General features: G+C 32.3%; 1 long non-coding RNA gene across 1 annotated transcript; it reads right to left on the reverse strand.

Annotated features, from left to right (window-relative positions):
- Positions 1-5,184: 5,184 nt before the first annotated feature.
- On the reverse strand, positions 5,185-9,267 carry LOC143084991 (uncharacterized). Its single transcript, XR_012981222.1, has 2 exons — positions 9,017-9,267; positions 5,185-7,241 (listed from the first exon to the last, which is right to left on the reverse strand). It is a non-coding gene; the product is annotated as an uncharacterized LOC143084991 (long non-coding RNA).
- Between the last annotated feature and the right edge of the window lie 1,057 nt (positions 9,268-10,324).

Here is a 10,324-nt window from a genome sequence, read left to right on the forward strand (position 1 = left end):
GGGATTGTGCTGATATTCATCTGATGAAAACATAATCTTTCAATCAGTTTAATTGAGGTCTGGAGCTGGCATGTCAGTTAACTGCTAGTAGTCTGTATATGTTATAGAAATAACCAAATTATTGTTTTTATATTTTTAAATTAACTGATAACAAATTCAAGAACATGATGTCCATTTTTAAAGAATCATTTCTTTAATTTCCGAAATTATAGAGAATACCTTAAGGACAATCTTGATATTTATACCGTTTTTCCGCCATCTTGAAAATGTCAGCCATATTGGATTTTTCAGAGTGGGTCAATAGCTGAAATCAAAGGGTGTATAACCAAGAACTACTATGCAAAGTTTCATGCTTTCCTCACCAAGTGTGCAATTCTGCTCTATATCTGCACCAACCGGCCGGACTAAAATGAATTAGCTGGTTTATGCTCATTGGTCAATTTTAATACGGTAAACATTTGGATTTAGCTAGAGCAATTCGGTAACCTGTTAAGCATACGAATTAGTTATTTTTAAAACCTGGTTAAAACACAATATTTAGCATTTGCTCATTGTTGAAGGCCGTATGGTGATCTAAAGTTGTTAATTTCTGTGTCATTTGGTCTCTTGTGGAGAGTTGTTTCATTGGCAATCATACCAAATAATCTTTTTTTTAATTTTTTTTAATATTAAACCAAATAACAAAGTTTAACTCACCTTATACACCATGCTTAAAATTTTGTATAGGTTTCGTCAACAAAGACTCAGACCAAAACAATTTAAAGATTTAAATTAATTTTGTAGCATGAAGAATATTTTACTTTTCACTATTGGCTACTGAGGTCTATAAAGATCTGTTGCAAATTAAAGATTAAACTACGGATCCTAATAGATGAAACATGTTGGTGAATTTGTGTGTCGAAGGGACAAATACCAGCCCCCCTGACCTACATTTGTACCTCAGTTCCTATATATCGCGAAGGTATATCAGCCTCCTAGCTACCAATAGTAAATCGCCGTTTACTGCCAAAATTTGAGTTGGGTGCGTTAATTCAGATTTCAGATATGTAATAATTTTCAATCACTGTGTTCATTTGCCACACTCGTTCTGTACAAGACATTTATTAGTTTACCTTTCAATGAAAACGATAATTCTGAGTTAACATGTCTTTTAACTGACTGATATATATTTAACATAAAAACACATGTTAAGTGAGACTTAAGTGACACAAGTAGCGCTTCGGAAGCATGCAATTTGTAAAATACGGTTTTTATTTTATGTTTATATCAGCTTTAACGTCACTAAATGCATTGATTATATAGTTTAATTTGTTTTCTTAATTTTACTTCCATAACATATTCAATTATATTAATAGATTTATAGGATGATTTGAGGGTTGTCAATACTGTTGCTTTGGGATTGAGTTTTTTCTGTATATTTTTTCAGCAATAAAGCTTTCCAAAGGCAAAACATGGATCAGGATATAACCACCCTTGCATACCAACTGTGATCATCCACTGTGTTGTTCTTGTTGCTGGGTCTTTACATTTTTATGTTATAATTTAAAAGTAGCTTTTTTTAGTCGACATATGTTACAAATAATGGAATTTTTAACGACTGTCATACAATTGAAAGTTTTAGCTAGCTATAAAACCAAGATTAATCCACCATTTTCTACATAAGGAAATGTAGGTACAAAGTCAGGAATATGACAGCTCATTTTCAATCGTTTGATGTGTTTGAGCTTTTGATTTTGACATTTGATAAAAAAAAAACTTTCCGATTTGAATTTTTCTTGGAGTTTTGTTTTGCTATGCGGTTTATACATGTATGCAATATTTTAATACAAAACTTGACTAGAAATGAAAAAATGTTACAAGGTATAATTACTAAGAATTACTTCTTTGCGATGAGTATGCAAAACAAAAAAATGATTTTACATTATCATGATATGTCTTGATGTGTATATCACATTCAAACAAATCCTCTGATTGGTATATTTACTGAAATAAAAACAATACAAGTAGAGGGATTAGATATTAATTAAGCATATATGCAACTTAAGGGTTAATTTCTGTGCCAGAAAGTCACTATCAGTAACAGGAAAACACGTATCATGTCATCGATATTAACAAACGGATAATGACTGTCCTTCAACTTGTTTTAACACGAAAAAAAAAATCAATCAACAGGTAAGTTTGAGTTACCTATATGTCCAATTTTCCGGTATAATTTGAAATAATTTTTACATGTCTTATACAGTTATAAATCATTTCCTGGAAAGATATAGATCAAGATAAACAGCTATGACCTATAAAAAATTCACAATATGTTAAGAATTTATCCGACTTTTTTGTTTAAACAAATTGTTATTATTGCGCATCTGTCTTTTCAATCTTGCGCGAATGTACAATTATTTCAACTATAGTTGTATATGTCTGTCTTGCAGATATCATTTTCATGGGTCAGTTTCAATGTTAAGTTACATGGTTAAGTTTTTTTTTAATTTGAGCGTCACTGATGAGTCTTTTGTAGACGAAACGCGCGTCTGGCGTATATACGAAATTTAGTCCTGGTATCTATGATGAGTTTAAATACAACCACGGGATCGATGCCACTGCTGGTGGAGATTTATTTCCCCGAGGGTATCACCAGTCCAGTAGGCATCCTTTTTTGTGCTGACATACTAAGGCTTTTCTACCTCAGGCATAGATTACCTTAGCTGGATTTGGCAAAACTTTTTGGTCCTCAATGCTCTTCAACTTCGTACTTTATTTGGCCTTTTTATCTTTTTTGGATTCGAGCGTCACTGATGAGTCTTTTGTAGACGAAACGCACGTCTGGCGTATAGACAAAATTTAGTCCTTGTATCTATGATGAGTTTATTGTAGATACTATAAGTAATATTTAAACTGTATTTGATACATAGATTGATTGTAAGGTGTAAATACCTGCCTGGCCTTGACCCAATTTTGATGGTACATTGGTCAAAGTCTTAAAGGTTAAGTTTGTTTCTTAGAATCTATAAGCAATAGGTGGACTATATACATTTCATGGAATGATTGTGTGTTGTACATATATTTCCTGTTTGCTTTATCTGACATGGGTTTTATTTTCCTGGATCATGTAAGTTTATGTGATACTTGGAGTAAAGCTTTTCATTTAGGAACTATCAACACAAAATTGGTCATAAAAGCAGACGAGACATTTCAGCATGTGCGCTCTTATTTGATAGAGGAAACATGATAAAATTAGAGAAAAATGAGTACTACATATATGTTTTGATTACCCCTTTAAAACACAAAAAAAACTGCTTCTACCCAAACAACAACCGCCATCATCTCTAAACTCGTAAACAAATAATCTTTTCTAAATCCCGAGTACACCTTGAAAGCATTAAAAGACCATACTAATAATGTGTAACTGGGGTATATGAAACCTATTATATTCTATGAAACAACCTTTTGAAAGGAGATAACAAAAATTTAACGACATCAGAAAATCATTAATAGTAGCCTCCCTCACTTGCTATCTCTTCTTTTTAATCTAAAAGAGACTAATACACCTTTAAAAGAATGGAATGCGTTGGAAAGTATAAATTGATGTAAATGTACAACTGTCCCTTTTTTTTTTCTTTTTTTTTTTTTATCAAATATGAATAATAACTCACACAAAAATGAATATATGCATCTACACTAATTATAGATCCATATATCAACCTTTCAACTATTGACATCTTTTTAAATACTAGACGAAACTGAATGAAAATAGCGAATATATATGGGGACTCATCATATTAACAATTCGGCAGTCTCAAAAAATCATGAGTTTAGCATATCTTTAATCAACCATTTTTTACTAAAGAAAATGCCGGTACCAAGTCAGGAATATGACAGTTGTTATCCATTCGTTTCATGTGTTGTTTTTTTTTTAGTTTTTTTAGTTGCCGTTTGATTATGGACTTTTTGTTTTGACTTTTTATCTGTATTTTTGTTATTTTACATTTTACAAAGGGCGGCGTATCACACATTTCTGTCACCGTTATGTCATTTGTAGTACATAACAACATTTCCAATTAACACTTCGAATCATCAAATCGCCTTTAGAGGCTTTATTAATAACGTCATTAATTCCAGTATTTCTGGTAACGTTTTGTTTCATTTCTACGACAAAAAGAGATAGCATAATGTATCATTTGATCTTTTGGTCTCAAATGTACCTTATTCAAATTAGTATAACAGAATTGGTTTAAGATAATGATCCACCATAATAATAAACAAAGAACTACTACATGTCACTTCATGGCTTTGAACAATGAGCAATACACTTACAGTACAGACAAATATAAAGGGCCAAAGGATGACAACTTATGCTGTGAAATAATTCGTTAGTGAAAATGAACAGGTCGATTATTACTAGCTATATAGAAGCGTTTACCAAAAATACAATCTCAAACAGCAAGATACAGATAGAATACTGCATGCTCCTGGCTAAGTTCAAGCTTGCAAAGAACGTAGAAAAGTAACTTTTTCTGAGAAAATAACTATCCCCGCCGACTGTACAGTCAATACATACTGGGAAAGTAATCTAAAACACAGCTAGACTAATCAGATTGGTACTAAGCACTAACTAGAAATGACAAAATGACGTTTCAATATACGATTACTAGTTTCAACATACGGCTTTTGGTAGGGTTGTTGTTAAGTTTGGTTGTCTTGCATTTTTAGCGGGATAAATATGATAGTCAAGTGTATGCCTCTATACATATGTTACGCCAATATTGCTAGATATTTTAACAAACATTTTGGACTAACATTCTCTATTGCTTTATATCACTTGATCTGTTTTGGTCATTTTATAATTTGTACACAGAGTTTGCATTATAAGTAAACTCCGTTCCAAACCGGACTTAACTCAGGTGTTGTCGTTTGTTTATGTGTTACATATTTGGGTTTTTTTCCGGTATTTTTTGTACATAAATAAGGCCGTTAGTTTTCTCATTTGAATTGTTTTACATTGTCATTTCGGGGCCTTTTATAGCTGACTATGCAGTATGGGCTTTGCTCATTGTTGAAGGCCGTACGGTAACCTATAGTTGTCTATTGCTGTGTCATTTTGGTCTCTTAGCTTGAAGAGAGTTGTCTCATTGGCAATCATACCACATCTTCTTTTTTATATTGTTTTTTGAAGGAAATCTGATAAAATATTTATTAACATTTATTTGAATTTGAAGTGAGTTATTCTACTCTCTAAACTCGACGATATGTAAATTGCTTTCATGATGTCCGCATCCTATAAATATTTTATCATCATTTGACATAGTCATAGCATACGCATCAGTTATTTTAAAGTCTCGCAATCCCCATGTATTTAGAAAAGATCCGTTTGAATCAAGAACGCGTAGCACACTTTTGCATGGATCCAATAATACAATATTGTTCATATGCTACCATATCTGCAATAATAACAGAATTTGTCTCATTATCTCCATAAGTCCATTTCATCTTTCCTCTATTGTTCAGCGTAACTAATCTCCCAGAATAATCGGAAATGGAATCTGCAATACATATGTCTGTACCGATCGACGTTATTTTATTAGGAAAACAGAACAAATCTTTATTGAACAGAAAACGAAAAATAACTTCACTTTTTGCTGTAATAACTAATATTTCAACTTTACACGGGACGTCCATTGGAAGCCAGTCTCGTCCTGCTTCAACTGTACTTATAATAACTTTGTTATCCCTTGTAGTATGTAATGCTGTTGGTATCTGTGGGGCTGTTTCAAAAAATATCGTTGTACAATCATCTATGGCTTTACTAGGCATATGTTCTCTGTTCGACACCAGTCTCAAATCTGTTTTATCAAAGAGAATCACTATAATTTCACCGGTTTGTAAACGGATATGTCTTTCACTTCGAATTTCCACTATTGCACTTTAATAAATTTCTCATTTTCAGTTTTCAATAAACAAATATATTTTAACTTCAAATTTCTAACCAGTAATTCACCATTGGTATACGCCGTCATTTCATCAATACACGACAGTGCAGTTTGAATAGATTGGGTACATTGTAAATCAAACACCGCCGTTAATGTCAGCTCCCCGAGTTTTGGAAATGTTAGTTCGCTCTGAGAAAATTTGAAAAAGTGTGTCCGTTTTTTCATATTTTGTGCATTTACATCCTTAAGAAACGACTCAATGCTATTTTCAATATAAATCATTTTTGTACATTCTTTGGAATTTGTTACACGATCAATTTCAGAACGTACAACTGCTATATTTGTCTTTATGTCGTCTAGTTTGGAAAGTTGTGGTAGAATGTTTTGCTTTATTTCGTCCATATTTTTGTCTATCTTCTCACAAAATGTCTCCGCTTGGTCATCCAAATATGGTTAGAGGTATAGGGGGAGGGTTGAGATCTCACAAACATGTTTAACCCCGCCGCATTTTTGCGCCTGTCCCAAGTCAGGAGCCTCTGGCCTTTGTTAGTCTTGTATTATTTTAATTTTAGTTTCTTGTGTACAATTTGGAAATTAGTATGGCGTTCATTATCACTGGACTAGTATATATTTGTTTAGGGGCCAGCTGAAGGACGCCTCCGGGTGCGGGAATTTCTCGCTACATTGAAGACCTGTTGGTGACCCTCTGCTGTTGTTTTTTATTTGGTCGGGTTGTTGTCTCTTTGACACATTCCCCATTTCCATTCTCAATTTTATGTTATAATAGTATTCTTTAAGTAAATATTCCATTCATGAAGTTCAGATTTTGCTGTGTCGAACTTCTTTGCATGAAATTCCATCAAATCATCGCATCTATCAAATTTTCTAGATATTTTTGAAAGAATTATTTTGTCAATTTTCTCCTCATACTTTTTAAGTTTTGTTTTTTCGACAGAATCTATTAGTTTCATATCTCTCATCTCGTGTTTTTGATTCATGGTTACAATGCAAGTAATACACACGAGTCGCTGACAGCTTTTGCAATACATAATGTAATGTTCGTCATCGTGGATCTCACAACGATTTGGAATAACACGATTGGTTTTGATACCACTTGATATTGCCTTTTGTCTTTAAGATCGACAATTCGATGAACATACTAAGTCTTGACCTTGGCGTGGAGTTTCCGTCACCTAGGACACAACAGGAGTGCACAGTCTACGCATTTGAACTTGATATCCGAATTTTCCTCACACATATGGCATAATTGTGGCATTTGTGCTCCCTCCTTTAAAATGCTGTTGGCAATATGTATACCTGTGAATATGTCGTTAAATTATATATATATTGAATTATCTAGATTGTTTGTTGTGACTTACAACACTTAATATTAAATCTGATTACCCTGGCGAAATGAGATAATAAAAAGTTTGTGTATTAAACTATTATTTTACACATAAAAAATCTTATTTTATATAAAATTTCCATATACCTTATCAAGTTATCTGGTAGTTTTTGACTATGAAAAAAATGTTTTTAAACTGGATCAATGGGGTATCATTGGCATTCGAATTGTTCACTGCCTGTTGAATTTGATGTCAATTATTAGATGAAGGTAAAAACATTATAAATTATGAAACTGATAAAATAATGTAAAGGGAATGCAGTACATTCCGCCAAAGACAGTTCAATTCTCGTACAACAGGTCGTCTACCATTTTATTGTTCAGGGTTATGATGTGTTCACAATTCTAGTTTGTTAACTCTCATTGGTTCGTCAGTGTTCAAATTTGTTCTCTTTGACATACTACTTAAGAAATGAAATTTAACGGGTATTTTGACGTCCTAGAAAAATGCAGAATGGCGGTTATAGATATACATATCTATAGCGATTAGAAATGAAGAATATTTTAAATATTCGACACAGAAATGCAAAAGCGAGCACCCCCCTCGTCTCCCTCAACATAAAACAACTAAAAAACTTTAACAAAACAAAAAAGGCTAGCATATAATTATATACACAAATAAAATGAATTATTTATCATCAAATTAAGAAACTAAATAATATGAATGAGCGAAAAATTATACAAAATGAGCGCAAGATTGAGTCAGTGGATAAGAAACCTGAAAGTTAGCAATCAATGTCTACTATTTGCGACACAAGAAGCGTTAACCAAAAATACTGGCAACAGGGGCCTATTGTAACAACGAAAGGCTTAACTTATCCATCGTAATCTTTCGCACAGATAAATTTATTACGATTTATAGGTTGCATTTCTGTAAATATTGACAATGCAATTTCCCATAGGAACTCCTTCTACGGCTAAAACTGTACCACTTTTACTATGAAGTTTTGAAAAAAATCTTATCCTAGAATTGAAAGTTCATATGCACCACAATTCTTTTCAAAGGTCAAAATATAGGGCTGTGCGGCATATTTTCAACGTTTATATGGCCTGAACTTCTCAGAGTTTAAACTTACACTAATTTTCTTAACTACTCCTACCTCGAATGAAAGGTTACCACAGATTTCAATGTAAACAATATACACGTGTTTATTTACTGGTAACATTCCCAAGTTCTGTCTCTGCGATATGGAACACAGAAAGCATAACTGGGAACCAGTATGTAAACAAAATTAATTTTCTATGAATATTCAATTACTCCCCAAAAGAGGCGTGTTTTGAGAAACAGCTGTATTTACAAAGTGCAACCTATAAAGATATTCAGATAATCGTTAGATACAGGAAATCATGACTATATGCAAATATTTAAACAATGATTTTACACACGTTACTTGATAAACTGAAGGAAAATGTAAAAAAATATGTTTCTTGCGAACCAACGTTGTCAAACTAGAAATTGGAATAATTCCATTCAGAAACGTTGAATGGAAACCCTTAGAAATGTTGCCTTTTTCCAAGACTCGAATTTTTATCGGAATAAGATTATATTAATTCAAATATTAATTCAAAGTAAAATTTATACTCGGTGATTTACTTTGATCAATAAAATTCTAGCAATCGACCTTACTCAATAATGATAAAAAAAATAATTCCAGATGTAAATTAAGCTGATTAAAAGTCGACCTACCCTGTCTATATGTTAGATATCTTTAACATGAAAATACCGATACGTCTAAGTAAACCTTCCTCTTGCTGTACCATTTGGTTGACATAAGATGTTTAACTAGGTTTTTTTTTCTAGTTAACTTTATCAGAGATATTAATTTGCATTATATGTGACAAATTTTGCGGTTTCCTGTTTTCGTAGATTTCGTGATAAAATGCCTGATGAAATTTTATCAGTTTCCGTATAACATCTTGTTAATTATTTTTAGTATAGAGTAACAATTTTCCGATATCGTATTTTCCCCGAATTTAAAATAAGCTACCATTTTCTGTGAATAAAATTTAGTTTTTATTTTAATTGTGGTAATGTTTCAAATAGATGTATACTTTATACACAGCTACTTTTGCATAGGAACTATTTCTGTACTAAAAATCTGTTGTACTGGAAATCTACTTTTAATATTCAGTACTATTTTGTTACTTTAAAATCATTGTAATATTTAGGTACCTGTATCTTACATGAATATGACCTATCGAATTAGACTATTTACCGGATTTGTAATCACATAAGCAACACGACGGATGCCACATGTGGAGCAGGATCTGCTTACCCTTCCGGAGCACGTGAGATAACCCCTAGTTTTTGGTGGGGTTCGTGTAGTTTATTCTTTAGTTTTCTATGTTGTGTCATGTGTATTATTGTTTTTCTGTTTTTCTGTTTGTCTTTTTCATTTTTAGCCATGGCGTTGTAAGTTTGTTTTAGATTTATGTATCTTTCGTCCCTCTTCTTTTACAGTACTTAATTTGTACTGGAAATTTAGGTACTACAGATTTTTGGTAACTACTTTTACATTTTCAGCATTTTGAAAGTTATTCTATTTCAAATCTCTTAAAATCATGATTTTCAAACATGGAATATTGTATTATTTCTGTACCAAAATATTTAGTACAAATCAAGTACTGTAAAATACAAGTACCTAAATATTACAATAATTTTAAAGTAAAGTAATAGTACTAAATATTAAAAGTAAATTTCCAGTACTACATATTTTTAGTACAGAAATAGTACCTATGCAAAAGTAGCTGTGTACGTACGGTTCTGTATGTTTCATATTAAGATAAAACCCATTTGATTGGAAATTTCAGTGGGTATCATTGGGGTCTAAGCGTAACGCGGCATTGCCGATTTTTTTAACCTTGACACGTGAAAGTCAAAGTTTTGTACCGTGAAGACGGGAAATTAAGTCTAGCGGGACACAGAAAACCCCTCAATGAGACCCCCATTTCATTTACTTTATGTTGCAGTTGTATTGAGGTTTTAAGAAGTTTG

Source organism: Mytilus galloprovincialis, chromosome 8 (assembly GCF_965363235.1).
Source record: "Mytilus galloprovincialis chromosome 8, xbMytGall1.hap1.1, whole genome shotgun sequence".
NCBI lineage: Eukaryota > Metazoa > Mollusca > Bivalvia > Mytilida > Mytilidae > Mytilus > Mytilus galloprovincialis.